Here is a 14,429-nt window from a genome sequence, read left to right as displayed (position 1 = left end):
TGTTTCTCTTCAATATGAGCAGCATCAGTATGCCATTTGTAAGGACTCTATTTATGTTTCCCAATTTTCTCATCGCTCGCATGCTTCCATGATGCACGAACAGAAACTTGATCAATTTCTACCTCTCTAAGCTAGTATCAAGTAGATCGTTGGTGCTCTACGTTCTTTGATGCGAGAGTGCTTTTGGGAAGTAAGTTTGTATTGACGCTGGCTTCAGCTATTAGCTCTTAGGAAACTTGTGGCATGTTAACGTGCATTTCCCAAGTTAGGTGAGGGCCTCATACTTCAGCATAGACAGCTGCAGGGCGCCGTGGACTGGCAAATACCACGCAGAAATTCGATTTATTTTGTTCAGTGCGTTGTTTCAAATGAGTCACATTGCAACCCGGTCCTTATTCAGGCTAATTATCTAAAAGCTGTTAAATGGAACAGGTGTATTAACGTGTAATTTATTAGTGCCGTATGCTGTGAGAGAGTAGTAGTGCATGTGAATCAACTTGTCTTGATTTACTCTGAACCTATGTAGGCGGTTTACATTTTTGTTACACGCTACGTTGTTTTTTGTTGGTAATTATTTCTACAGACTCTCAGAGCACGTGATCTGCGCTCTGGGTTTTCAGGATGAACGTTGGTCAACTTCTGTGTTTGTAGGATTTATGATTTGCATTTGTAATTTTTCTCGTAATAAATGAGCGTTAAAGATATGCGTCACGGATATCTTAGAACCCGTGACTGTTAAATGAATGTAAATATATAAAACAGCAACCAGTCACTTTTTTGAATAGTTGTTTATTATTTCATGAACCGATTTTCGAACCTTTTCAGGTTCACTTCAGATGGTTTTCTGGAAATTACATCACTATTTCTAGCATAATGCTAGCAAGATTTTTGTAACAAGCAACAGTTGTATAGCACTTGCTCGATGCTGGCGAAGTTTCGCTATCACAGTATAAATGCGTACAGATCGTGTAAAAGTGTGTGAAGTGATGTGTCAACTAGCCATTAAAATGGAAGGGGAGAGATGGACACTAACAGAAAAAAGTCGCCCATACTGTCCCAAGTCAGCACGCAGCGTTACACTAGAAGTAGTGATGTAACTTCCAGAAAACCATCTAAATATAAACCTGAAAAGGTTCTAAAACTGGTTCATTGAATAATAAATAACTATTCAAAAAAATGAGTGGTTGCGGTTACATATATTTACATAAGTCAGCGTATTTGCTAGTCCAATCTGCATCCATTTAAAATAAGCTATTTACGAGTAGCTGTGTTAACAGGTATCTTCCACATCGCCCACTGAGATAAGGAAAAGCCAGTAAAGGACAGCAAAACAAAAAGTCTATTAACAGTCTACGTAACATGACACAGTTGCAAAGGAGCAGACACCTCAGCCTCTGCACATTGTGATCATCAGAACGTAGCATTTTGGCCAGTGTAGACACGGTGGAGATACCCTTACGGAATGTGTACATCCGGTGGCCACGAGAGGACTTCAATACAAAATGTGACCACAGCAGGGGGTAACCGGCGCATTGCCTGCATAGCACGTACTGGTTATTCCCAAGTAACGATTCGTCACTGAAGTACTGTGGCGAATGTACGCCTACCATTCACCGTGGGAATGCCAACGTCATCGCTCCCATGCTGAGTGACAAAATATTGTGCTTTCGGACACTGTTTGTCAGTCTGTCACACATCTGAACATTATCTTAGTGACCGGCAGTAGGCACCCTGCATGACTGAGCGACTGTGGAAGACAAACACCAACACCAACATGTGATCGCGACTCTACATACACGGTATAATATTTAGAGCAACAGATTCATGGGGCAGAATTTCGATATCAGTTTGCTGCTCTTTTCAGATAAATCAATATGCCATATTTGAGCAGTATTATGCGCAGTCACATGCAGTGAGTAAGTGTGCAATTAATCTCAGCGGAACAGTGGGCACATGGCTTGCGACATTTAGATGTGGGCCTCAGATGTCGTCCAATGAACATGTGCGTAGATGTTGTCAATTCGCAGCAGTCATCACGGTCCTTTGGTAACCACCGTCAATACTTCGTGATGTGGCATGCAGAGCCTGTGGAGAGATATTTCCTCAGTATATAACCTGGTCATATTAATTTCTAGGCCTTTAATAGAATTATACACCACACTAAGATGATAATTTTTCTAAATATGATCGTTTTTGTATTCTGATGTACCTAACCCATGGTATGTGCACGTCACAAGTATGCATCCTGGCATTCCACAGGCCGTGTTGATCATGTCACACAGCAAATGATTCACATAGAATGAAAGTTTCACTCTACAGCGGAGTGTGCGCTGATATGAAACTTCCTGGCAGGAGAGCTTCTGTGAAGTTTGGAAGGTAGGAGACGAGGTACTGGCGGAATTAAGGCTGTGAGGACGAGGCGTGAGTCCTGCTTGGGTAGCTCAGTTGGTAGAGCACTTGCCCGCGAAAGGCGAAGGTCCCGAGTTCGAGTCTCAGCCCGGCACACAATTTTAAGCCGCCAGGAAGTTTGAAATGATTCACGTGTCACACTGTTCGCCTTGAATATACAGCAATTTTTGGCCTTACTGGCCAGCGGTCTTGCCGCAGTGGTAGCACTGGTTCACGTTGGATGAAACAAGTTAGGAGCTGTATGGCTTGGCTAGCACTTGGACGGGTCACCTTCCGGGTGTGCCAGTGCTGTTGGCAAGCGGCGTGCACTCAGCCCTTCTGCAACCAACTGAGGAGCTACTTGATTAAGAAGTAGCGGTACCGGTCACGAAAACTGACAACTGCCGGGAGAGCGGTATGCTGAGCACATGCCCGTCTGTGTCCGTATCCGGTGACGCCTAAGGGGTGAGGATGACACGGCGACCGGTCGGTACCGTTGGACTTTCAAGGCCTGTTCGGAAGGTGTTCGTTTTTTTACGATATTACTGAATGTTTCCATTTGAAATATATTATCATGTAGTTTTCTACTGATTTGCTGAATTTAAGATGTCACGTAGAATCTGGAATCAAGTGGCAGGTACAGAGCAGGTTCGTCAAAAAAACTAACACTTCGGATTGCAATTATATTTGTTGAGCACACACGAAAGTGCAGACGGAAATGAACAGACTGCCACAACTATTACACAATCATAGAACGCTGTAGGAACGTATAGTATTAAGAGGACCACACCGTGGTTCAGGTCGAAAAAATCGATTTTCGGTTTTCATCATATTTCGATAGATTAAGGTTTTATTTAAGTACTCTGAAAAGGATTTTGCTGAAAAAAATTTTCGAACATTTAAAGAACATTTTCCTACCACGTGTGTTTATGTGCCACGCCAACTTTTCTGTCACCCACTTTTCTGCATATATTTTAGATCTTTATATCCCCTAAGTTGCAAATTAGGGATCTTTTTTTTACTTCCGAGTGTTGGGTATCCTTGGAATGCAACGGTCGGTATTCTTTTGTTTCTGCTGTTTGTAAACAACACGCTTTCAAACACGCGTTTAGTTTTGTTCAAGTGTGATAGGGAGTAGTTGTTATACTTACGTTTGCAGTGCTTGTTTACATGTGTTTTATTGTGTTTATTGAAGATGACGAAACGTAAAGGCATATTCTTCCATAAGTTCTCTACTGATGATAAGCCATGTCATGGTTGTGTCCATCAGGAGAAAATTCGTGGTGCAAATACAATAGGGCTCAGGCAGCTGGAGAATCTTATTCTCACCAGCATTCTCTTCCTGCTGCTGTTATTACAGGAATTAAACCTATTTTCAGAGACTTGGCTCACCCTGACCATCTAAGGAAATGCCTGCATGGGCAGACACAGAACCCAAATGAATGGTTCAACAGCATAATTTGGAACCGCCTTCCTAAAACTGTATTTGTAGGCATTCATACAGTGAAACTAGGAGTTCATGTTGCTGTTATTACATTCAATTGTGGTAATATTGGAAAGTGTTGGGTACTGAAAGAGCTAGGAATTAATCCTGGTGAGCCGGCCGCGGTGGTCTAGCGGTTCAGGCGCTCAGTCCGGAACCGCGCGACTACTACGGTCGCAGGTTCGAATCCTGCCTCGGGCATGGATGTGTGTGATGTCCTTAGGTTAGTTAGGTTTAAGTAGTTCTAAGTTCTAGGGGACTGATGACCACAGATGTTAAGTCCCATAGTGCTCAGAGCCATTTGAACCATTTGAACCAATCCTGGTGAAAATACGATCACTGGGCTGCAACATTGCCATAAAATGAGGATATCCGATGCAACCAGGTCTGCACCTAATATGGCCAAGAAAGCAAGACAAACATCCAAGAAGGTGAAAAAGAAGCTGGAATACCTGCTAGAGGCCAAAGAAGGGCCATCATATGCAGCAGAACAGTTTTAATTAACTGTAAGTAACAAATTTCAAAAGATTTTCTTTAAAGTCAATTTCCCGCAAACTAAAATTTTCAGTACGTATGCCCCATTATATCAGAAACTATCATAGGTCAATAAATGAAATTTTCGGAGACTCTGCATAACATAATAAGCCACCTCTGGTACTACATTCACAAAAAAATATTTTCTGTTGATAAATTAAAAAAAGTATTTCTCAAAAACTATAAAATGGATAAAGTAGATTTTAATACAGTGACTCTATTAGCATCATGTAACATACAGTAAAAATACTAAGGTCCGACATTAAATAGTTTTTTCAGAAATGGGTCAAATACTTGCCTAAATTAACATGGGTTATATAGGCAGTGAGTGGTCCCCTTAAACAAACAACTAACTCTCAGAAATTTCCAGAAATCAGAAACTTAAGTCCCTACACAGTATAAATTTAAATCCCCGGCTGCGTTTTTCTGTCTGTAAGTGAAGGCCAAACTGAGGAACTACTATAGGGATTTAGATACGGTTTTCGCCAACAGATAGATTAAAGAGGGAGATTTGTGTATGTAATTCGGTACCGGTAAGCCAGACAAATATGTTGTTCGGCCGGAGAAAGTGGTGCCCGTGTGAAGCTGGGGCACGTCCCTACTCATGTCTCTTCCGTATGCTACACCCATATTTTTCTCGCCATTGTTTCGCACAAAAAGTAGTTACTAGTTTTATCAATTTCTTTTCGGAAGCGGTAGAAAGCGATATGTGACTATAATAAGTTACAGTCTTAACTCAGTTATTTGTTTTCGAATGGAAACATCGCGCAACTGACTTCTACTGATTCAAACTTCAAGTATAGAATTTCTCGATAGATCAGACTTTCCAAATCCTGCGACAAATAGAAGAAATGCAATGTGTTTTGGTACATTCATTAAATCGAAGTAATTGTCAAGACAGTCCGCACGGAAAACACAGTATAAATTGAAATCAGAACTACACTCCTGGAAATGGAAAAAAGAACACATTGACACCGGTGTGTCAGACCCACCATACTTGCTCCGGACACTGCGAGAGGGCTGTACAAGCAATGATCACACGCACGGCACAGCGGACACACCAGCAACCGCGGTGTTGGCCGTCGAATGGCGCTAGCTGCGCAGCATTTGTGCACCGCCGCCGTCAGTGTCAGCCAGTTTGCCGTGGCATACGGAGCTCCATCGCAGTCTTTAACACTGGTAGCATGCCGCGACAGCGTGGACGTGAACCGTATGTGCAGTTGACGGACTTTGAGCGAGGGCGTATAGTGGGCATGCGGGAGGCCGGGTGGACGTACCGCCGAATTGCTCAACACGTGGGGCGTGAGGTCTCCACAGTACATCGATGTTGTCGCTAGTGGTCGGCGGAAGTTGCACGTGCCCGTCGACCTGGGACCGGACCGCAGCGACGCACGGATGCACGCCAAGACCGTAGGATCCTACGCAGTGCCGTAGGGGACCGCACCGCCACTTCCCAGCAAATTAGGGACACTGTTGCTCCTGGGGTATCGGCGAGGACCATTCGCAACCGTCTCCATGAAGCTGGGCTACGGTCCTGCACACCGTTAGGCCGTCTTCCGCTCACGCCCCAACATCGTGCAGCCCGCCTCCAGTGGTGTCGCGACAGGCGTGAATGGAGGGACGAATGGAGACGTGTCGTCTTCAGCGATGAGAGTCGCTTCTGCCTTGGTGCCAATGATGGTCGTATGCGTGTTTGGCGCCGTGCAGGTGAGCGCCACAATCAGGACTGCATACGACCGAGGCACACAGGGCCAACACCCGGCATCATGGTGTGGGGTGCGATCTCCTACACTGGCCGTACACCACTGGTGATCGTCGAGGGGACACTGAATAGTGCACGGTACATCCAGACCGTCATCGAACCCATCGTTCTACCATTCCTAGACCGGCAAGGGAACTTGCTGTTCCAACAGGACAATGCACGTCCGCATGTATCCCGTGCCACCAAACGTGCTCTAGAAGGCGTAAGGCAACTACCCTGGCCAGCAAGATCTCCGGATCTGTCCCCCATTGAGCATGTTTGGGACTGGATGAAGCGTCGTCTCACGCGGTCTGCACGTCCAGCACGAACGCTGGTCCAACTGAGGCGCCAGGTGGAAATGGCATGGCAAGCCGTTCCACAGGACTACATCCAGCATCTCTACGATCGTCTCCATGGGAGAATAGCAGCCTGCATTGCTGCGAAAGGTGGATATACACTGTACTAGTGCCGACATTGTGCATGCTCTGTTGCCTGTGTCTATGTGCCTGTGGTTCTGTCAGTGTGATCATGTGATGTATCTGACCCCAGGAATGTGTCAATAAAGTTTCCCCTTCCTGGGACAATGAATTCACGGTGTTCTTATTTCAATTTCCAGGAGTGTATCTAACTGCTGGTAATTAGACGTGTTTCATGAGTTCTTCAGATAAGTCTTTCATCATTCAGTTCTTACGGTCAATCCTTCATTTTCATTGCAAGCTATTACTTACCGCAGCATATAAATCAGTTGTAAAAATACCTTCAAAGAAGTACAAGTATTATACTTTCGCGACAAAGAAGTCGGTTATTGAGCCGATCGCGTAAGGACTGAAAAAAAAAGTAATTATGTAACGAAAGGCTTCGGGATTTCTTCATTCACGCTGACAACAATTCCAAAGCAGAAAGATAGAACTCCTGCACAGCAACATAGGTAGGTTGGAAGCAGACCCAACGAGATGAGTTTCCGCCGCTTCAGGAACTCTTCTTTAAATGGCTTAGCCTATGCAGAGGACGAAACTAATCTGTCGGAGATCATGTGCTTAAAAAAAGCGTAAGTCACTAGCTGTTAGTTTCAGTTCGCTGTAAACAAGGAATGGCTCACTAGCTTTAAAACAACATTTGACTTCGTTTTCAAGAAAATTTGTGGAGGTGGTGGTAAGTTCCTATGAGGCCAAACTGTTGAGGTCATCGGTCCCTAGGCTTACATACTACTTAATCTAACTAATTTAAGCTAAGGACAACACAAACAGCAATGCCCGAGGCAGGACTCGAACCTCCGACGGTAGGAGCCGTGCGAACCGTGGCAAGGCGGCTACCCCGCGCTGCAAAGTTTATGGAGGAAATACGATGGCACAGTTCGTTCAGCAAGCTAAAATGAATGAAATTTAATTTTTCTTGTGTATTCTCGAATATTTGTATGTGCCTTCAGTTTGAAATATTAAAATAAATGGAAACGTTGTAAACCTGCTAAAAATAAACTGTATACTGAGGTTGTCGCTGCTGGAGGGGGTTTATGAATGTGAATGAAGAATGAGTGAATCATTACTTAGACTGTCCGTTTTTCTCGTTCCTCTAATAACTGGCGATATTAAATCTTACCTGTAATTCTTCTGCTGCATCAGGCTCCATCACTTCAAGCCAGGTTTCAGTGATTAAGTGATAAACAGACAACAGAGGGATTCCACAGACCAAGGAAATAGACAGGTCTGGTATAGTGTTGCATATATTCGGTCACGGCCACACGTTAAATGAGAGGTAGCCTGTTACACGTGAATAATGGTTACCGATAGCCAACAAAGTAGTAAAGGAGTTTTGCTATTTGGGGAGCAAAACAACTGGTGATGGTCGAAGTAGAGAGGATATAACATGTAGATTGGCAATGGCGAGGAAAGCGTTTCTGAAGAAGAGAAATTTGTTAACATCGAGTATAGAGTAACATGGAGAGCTGCATCAAACCAGTCTCAGGACTGAAGACCACAACAGCCAACAATGTTGAGGAAGTGTCAAGGCTCGTCTTGCTGCAGGTCAAGACACAATAATAATCAAATAGTGAAAATTACAGTCATAATACTGAACAGTCCAACCGCTGCATTAAGAGAGAGTGGTGAGATAGTGAAAATACTAAAAGTCTTAAGAATTGACGAGACCAGACCAGGCAGGGACGGTTGAGACGGCTTTTACGGATTTCCACACCAACCGTTTGGCGTAGACGTTATCCCGTCGCGTCTGAAGTATTGGCCGCTTAGCACGCGGAAACTGATTACTGACCACGCTGTAACGCGTCGCGCGGTCGATGGCCGCTACTGATGTAACCAACACGCTCGTTCGTGCATAATGGTGGCGACTCACTCACGAACGATGGTCACGAACTTGCACTTACTAATCACTGGCTTCGACTGGGGTATCGAGAGCGTTTCCCGTCACTTTTGTGTCCCAAGACCCGACGGCACTGCCTACCTCAGCCGGCAGGAAGAGGAGTTCCATTTGTGACCAACCTGACAGGTGCGGCTGTCGCGCATTCTTTCCGACCCGTGACGGCAGTGCCTGCGTCCTCGCATTTGGTACACATGGAATAGCTGTTCTTCCGTAGAAAACGTCGTATGGGGTGTGCGTCCCTCCACCGCCGGTGAAGAAAAACTGAAATTCGAACTAACAGCTACCTTAGCTTTCTAGCAATACACCATGTTGTACCAATTCTATATTAATTATATTATAATCTCTGTACGAGCCGGGAGATAAATTGTAAGGCAAGCTACGGAGGTCCTTAATTGGACTGGATTGGATTGTTTGGCGGAGGAGACCAGACAGCAAGGTCATCGGTCTCATCGGATTAGGGAAGGACAGGGAAGGAAGTCGGCCGTGCCCTTTCAAAGGAACCATCCCAGCATTTGCCTGGAGCGATTTAGGGAAACCACGGAAAACCTAAATCAGGATGGCCGGACGCGGGATTGAACCGTCGTCCTCCCGAATGCGAGTCCAGTGTCTACCCACTGCGCCACCTCGCTCGGTGCTCTTCTCAGTTGTGAGCACTCAGCGAGTGCGTGAAGATGTCTAGAAAACAGTGTCTTCCGCCAAGTATGGAAGCCTGCCGACAGATTTCGCCTGATTTCATGCAATCCTAAAAAACATAACTGTCATTCATTTCCTTCTCTATGACAGTTCTCGGCCACACACTGCGGTGGCAATGAGGAGGCTCTTGCAGCGTTTTCGATGGGAAGTGTTTGACCTCCCACCATACAGCCCGGACTTGACTCCCTCTGATTTTCATCTCTGCTCAAATGAACAGCTCCCTATGAAGACAACATTTTGGCACAGACAACGAGCTGCAGTCCACCGTAGACGCTTGTCGGAGCCTGCCTTCTATAACGAGGGTAATGGGAAGTATGTACGAAGCTACGGCAGATATCTAAGTCGGAGAGGCTACTATGTAAAGAAATAGATGGAAGGTGTAACTAATTCTTGCAAATCAGACGGTTTTGATTTTCACTGTGATTCGCACTTCGCGGCCGATCGTTCCTTACTTTCCGAATAGTCCACGTATATTCAACATCATCAATAAAAGACTTAAAAGTAATCGCTTACTTAATTCTTATGGGAGACAAGGTAGCTACTAAAAGGGACCCCTCACCCATATACTATGAGTTCCCTATAATTCAAATAATAAACTTCAAATAATTGAGAGTTCGATTAAATGCGAGTTTGATTGATCGAGGTGGAAAAGTTGAAATAAAAGTGTAAACTAAAAACTGGTACGGTAGTTTCCTTAACATACGTGTTTCCTTACAAAGAAAAGCAGAAACTGAGAACCACATTTTGTAGCATTGACATATTGTGGTACCCAGCCACAGAACAGGTGGAGACAAAGTAACGGCTAGTCCAGCCCTATGACGAAGGGAGAGTGTCCCAGTAAAATTTAAGCAATATCTTTGATAAGAGATTTAACTTCGTTTTCAGATTAGTAGTCGGCTTATGTAAGTGATGGGACTGATGAACTCAGTAGTTTACAAGTGTAATTCATTAATTTACGATTAAATTATATGTAATTTCTTTTCGCCGACAATTAACGACCACCGAGCGGGGTGGCGCAGTGGCTAGCACACTGGACTCGCATTCGGGAGGACGACGGTTCAATCCCGCATCCGGCCATCCTGATTTAGGTTTTCCGTGATTTCCCTAAATCGCTCCAGGCAAATGCTGGGATGGTTCCTTTCAAAGGGCACGGCCGACTTCCTTCCCCGTCCTTCCCTAATCCGATGAGACCGATGACCTCGCTGTCTGGTCTTCTTCCCCAGAAACAACCCAACAACCGAGAAGAGGGACGTGACACTTCCTACGGGCATGCCAAATATACTGCCCAACACATGTGTGCAAAGCTTCCTCGGATTTTCAATAGGGTTTCAATTTCACGAGCGATCGTTTCTTACTTTTCGAATAGCCCTCGTATTATACTGGTAATACACGAAAGGTTTGTTCGTTTATTGCTCTATCTCAGTTTTTTTAGAAGTTTTGTATCTTTACCATTGTCCGCTCCTGATACGTGTTCGGTTTCCTAGCAGGCAGTGTGCAGGTGTACAAATCGTTATTGATAGTAAGATCTTCCGAGTCCTTGGGCCGCGTAGAATTCCTATTAAAACTTTTTCAATGCTCGACGTTCCGATCGCAGCCGAGGTATCGAAACGTTGATGACTGAAAAAATTTGAAGAGGAATTTGACACAGCCTAAGGACTCAGATCTTATCATCAAAGCTAACGACCACCAAAGGCTACAGATTTACGTGCTAAACGTTACCTTAATGTAAACTATCAATATTCGGTGGAAGACCAGTACAGTGTGTTAACTGTAAGACGGCAAAGTTGTGAGGGGAGTGCGGGGTGAGGAGGAAGCAAGCATTGGCTGGCGAGGGGTGAGGAGCCGTTGTGGGGGGGGGGGGGGGGGGGGGGGTGAACAATGCACGCCTAACAGTTGCAGTGCTGGCACTACAAATTGCGCGTCATGCTTGCACGAAAGCAGACGAAAGGCTTGGAAGTAAAACTCGCTATAAATGTTGTTCGTAAACGAAACTGAAATCGTCATATATATATATATATATATATATATATAAATAAAAAGAATGAATGTATGTATGTTTGTCTACTATGCGCTCACAAACCATTCATCCGATTGCAATGAAACTTTGGTGAGTTGTTCTCCGAACGCCCGAAAACAGTAATGGACAATGTTTCAACAGTTACCTCTCTGTAGCATGCGTAGCGCAATTCAGTGGATAAGATTGCTTCAACGCCATCAAGACGAAGGCGACTAATTTTTATTTACTGGAAGGAGAAACCAGTATAATTGGAGTATTTGTTTTCTTTTGAAAGAAAAAATAAATAAAAATTAAAAAAAAGGGTAGGACTCGGGCTCATACGCGAGATATCTCGGGTTCGATTCCTCCACTGGCACTTTCTTTTCTTCTGTTTCATTTTCTTTTGTTATTCCACCAATTGTTCTGAAAGTTTCCCAAACCTATATTATCTTCAATAAATTAGTTACATTAATGAATAAACATTATTTTAAAAAAATTAAAAAAAAATAAAAAAGTAGGTAATGCAGCGGACCCAGGTTCGATTCCCACTGATCGAAATTTTTTTTTTAATTTCATTCCCCGCAATGTTAAACTATTAATTATAAAATTTAAATATACTTATAGTATAACGTAACTGTCTATATATATAAAAAAATGTATGTATGTCTGCCCTCTGTGCGTTCCCAAACCATTCATCCGATTGCAATGAAATTTTGGTGATTTGTTTTCCTTATGCCCAAAAAGGTTCCTAGCCGAAAAAAAAGAAATAAGACACATTCTTGAGGAGATATGACGTCATAAACAATGAGATGCCACCGCGGGAAAATACCCAGATTTATGCATCCACTATTTGATGAGGATGATTCTTGGAAAACTGTATGAATCTCCCAATGCTACGCATGCTTTGCCTTGTGTATGTAGCAGCTCTCACTGAAGATTTGTAAATGGGGTGAAGCAATTTTTTCTGCTCCGTTTCCCTTTCGCAGCATTCAATCACACGCAATGTAATTTTCCGAGCATCGCTACGTAATACTGGTTTCCTTCTAACCGTAGGCCTACCGGTAGGGGTTGTTGGCGACTCCCGAGATGGGCCAGCAACTGCGTTTTCACTCATTTTGATATTGTTTAGCACAACTGCACAATAAAAACACGCAGAACAGTACAGCGCAAAACAATAACGAAGCAGACGGCAATAGCTACCTTGTATAACACAGTCAGCTACGTAATGTTGGCAGCAGTCGAAACTGCGTGCCTACCGAAGCCTCCCGGCGTTTACCGACTTCTACCGATTCAGGACTAGTGAGAGGTCTGCCATCTAAAAGTTTACACACTGTAGTACTTATTGCTGCGCCCTGTTTTAGTACTTTCAAGAGAAATACTTTTGTTAGATTGAAATGTTCCTTGTTGATAATTTTCTGAGTGACCTAAGTGAGGTAGTGGGTGTCCTGAAGGTACGATAACATTGCTGCGGAGCAGACGTCGGAAGCGACGAGCGTAAAAGGCGGCTCGCCAGTGCCAGCGGCGCCTTTTACGAGCGCCGACGCGGCCGCAATTTGCCGTCGGTTTGTAGCTGCGTACACTCTGCGTGACGCAAGTGTGGCTGCTGGCTGCATCCGGATGCGGGGGCGGCGGGGGAGCGACGTCTCTATTTGCGGCGCCCTTCAAGGAGGTCGGAGGCGGGCGGCCGGCGTCTGCAAGCGGGAGCAGCCGCAACTACTGTGCGGTGCGGGCGTACGAACCGCCAGATAAACGCTGGCGCCGGACCCCAAGGACTTCGGTTCTAAGTCTAGTAGGATATGTGGTGTCACCGCCAGACACCACATCTGCTAGGTGGTAACTTAAATCGGCCGCGGTCCATTAGTACATGTCGGACCCGCGTGTCGCCACTGTGTGATCGCAGACCGAGCGCCACCACAAGGCAGGTCTCGAGATACGGAATAGAACTCGCCCCAGTTGTACGACGACTTTGCTAGCGACTACACTGACGAAGCTTTTCTCTCATTTGCCGAGAGACAGTTAGAATAGCCTTCAGCTAAGTCCATGGCTACGACCTAGCAAGGCGCCATTAGCCTTACATAGTTTGATAGTTATCGTATGAAATGTCTCATCAAGAACGATGCATACAACAAGGATTAAAAGTTAATTAATAGCAGCTACATACTTTTCTTTATAACATTAATAAGTATCCTGTTTCAGACCTCTATCTAGCCTACTTGAGATTACGCGTGCCTTTCGGCTACTTCAGTGTGGCGTAGCTGTCTTGTTACGCCACAACAGGATAATATGAGGTGTGGCACTTACGTGTAAAGTTATTTTAGTAACAGTATTGAACCGTAAAATTACACAAATGGCCATTAAAAATGCTACACCACGAAGATGACGTGCTACAGACACGAAATTTAACCAACACGAAGAAGATGTTGTGATATGCAAATGATTTTTAAACAATTCACACAAGGTTGGCTCCGGTGGCGACACCTACAACGTGCTGACATGAGGAAAGTTTCCAACCGATTTCTCATACACAAACAGCAGTTGACCGGCGTTGCCTGGTGAAACGTTGTTGTGATACCTCGTGCAAGGAGGAGAAATGCGTACCATCACGTTTCCGACGTTGATAACGCTCGGATTGTAGCCTAGCGCGATTGCGGTTTATCCTATCGCGACATTGCTGCTCGCGTTGGTCGAGATCCAATGACTCTAAGCAGAATATGGAATCGGTGGGTTCAGGAGGGTAATACGGAACGCCATGCTGGATCCCAACGGCCTCGTATCACTAGCAGTCGAGACGACAGGCATCTTATCCGCATGGCTGTAACAGATCGTGCAGCCACGTCTCGATTCCTGAGTCAACAGTTGGGGACGTTTGCAAGACAACAACCACCTGCACGAACAGTTCGACGACGTTTGCAGCAGCATGGACTATCACTCGGAGACTGTGGCTGCGGTTACCCTTGACGCTGCATCACAAACAGCAGCGCCTGCGATGGTGTACTCAACGACGAACCTGGGTGCACGAATGGCAAAACGTGATTTTTTGGGATGAATCCAGGTTCTGTTTACACCATCATGATGGTCGCATCCGTGTTTGGCGACATCGCGGTGAACGCTCATTGGAAGCGTGTGTTCGTCATCGCTATACTGGCGTAGCACCCGGCGTGATGGTATGGCGTGCCATTGGTTATACGTATCGGTCACCTCTTATTCGCACTGACGGCACT

The sequence above is a fragment of the Schistocerca americana genome, chromosome 5 (genome assembly GCF_021461395.2).
Source record: "Schistocerca americana isolate TAMUIC-IGC-003095 chromosome 5, iqSchAmer2.1, whole genome shotgun sequence".
NCBI lineage: Eukaryota > Metazoa > Arthropoda > Insecta > Orthoptera > Acrididae > Schistocerca > Schistocerca americana.
Note: the sequence above shows the minus strand (reverse complement) of the source record.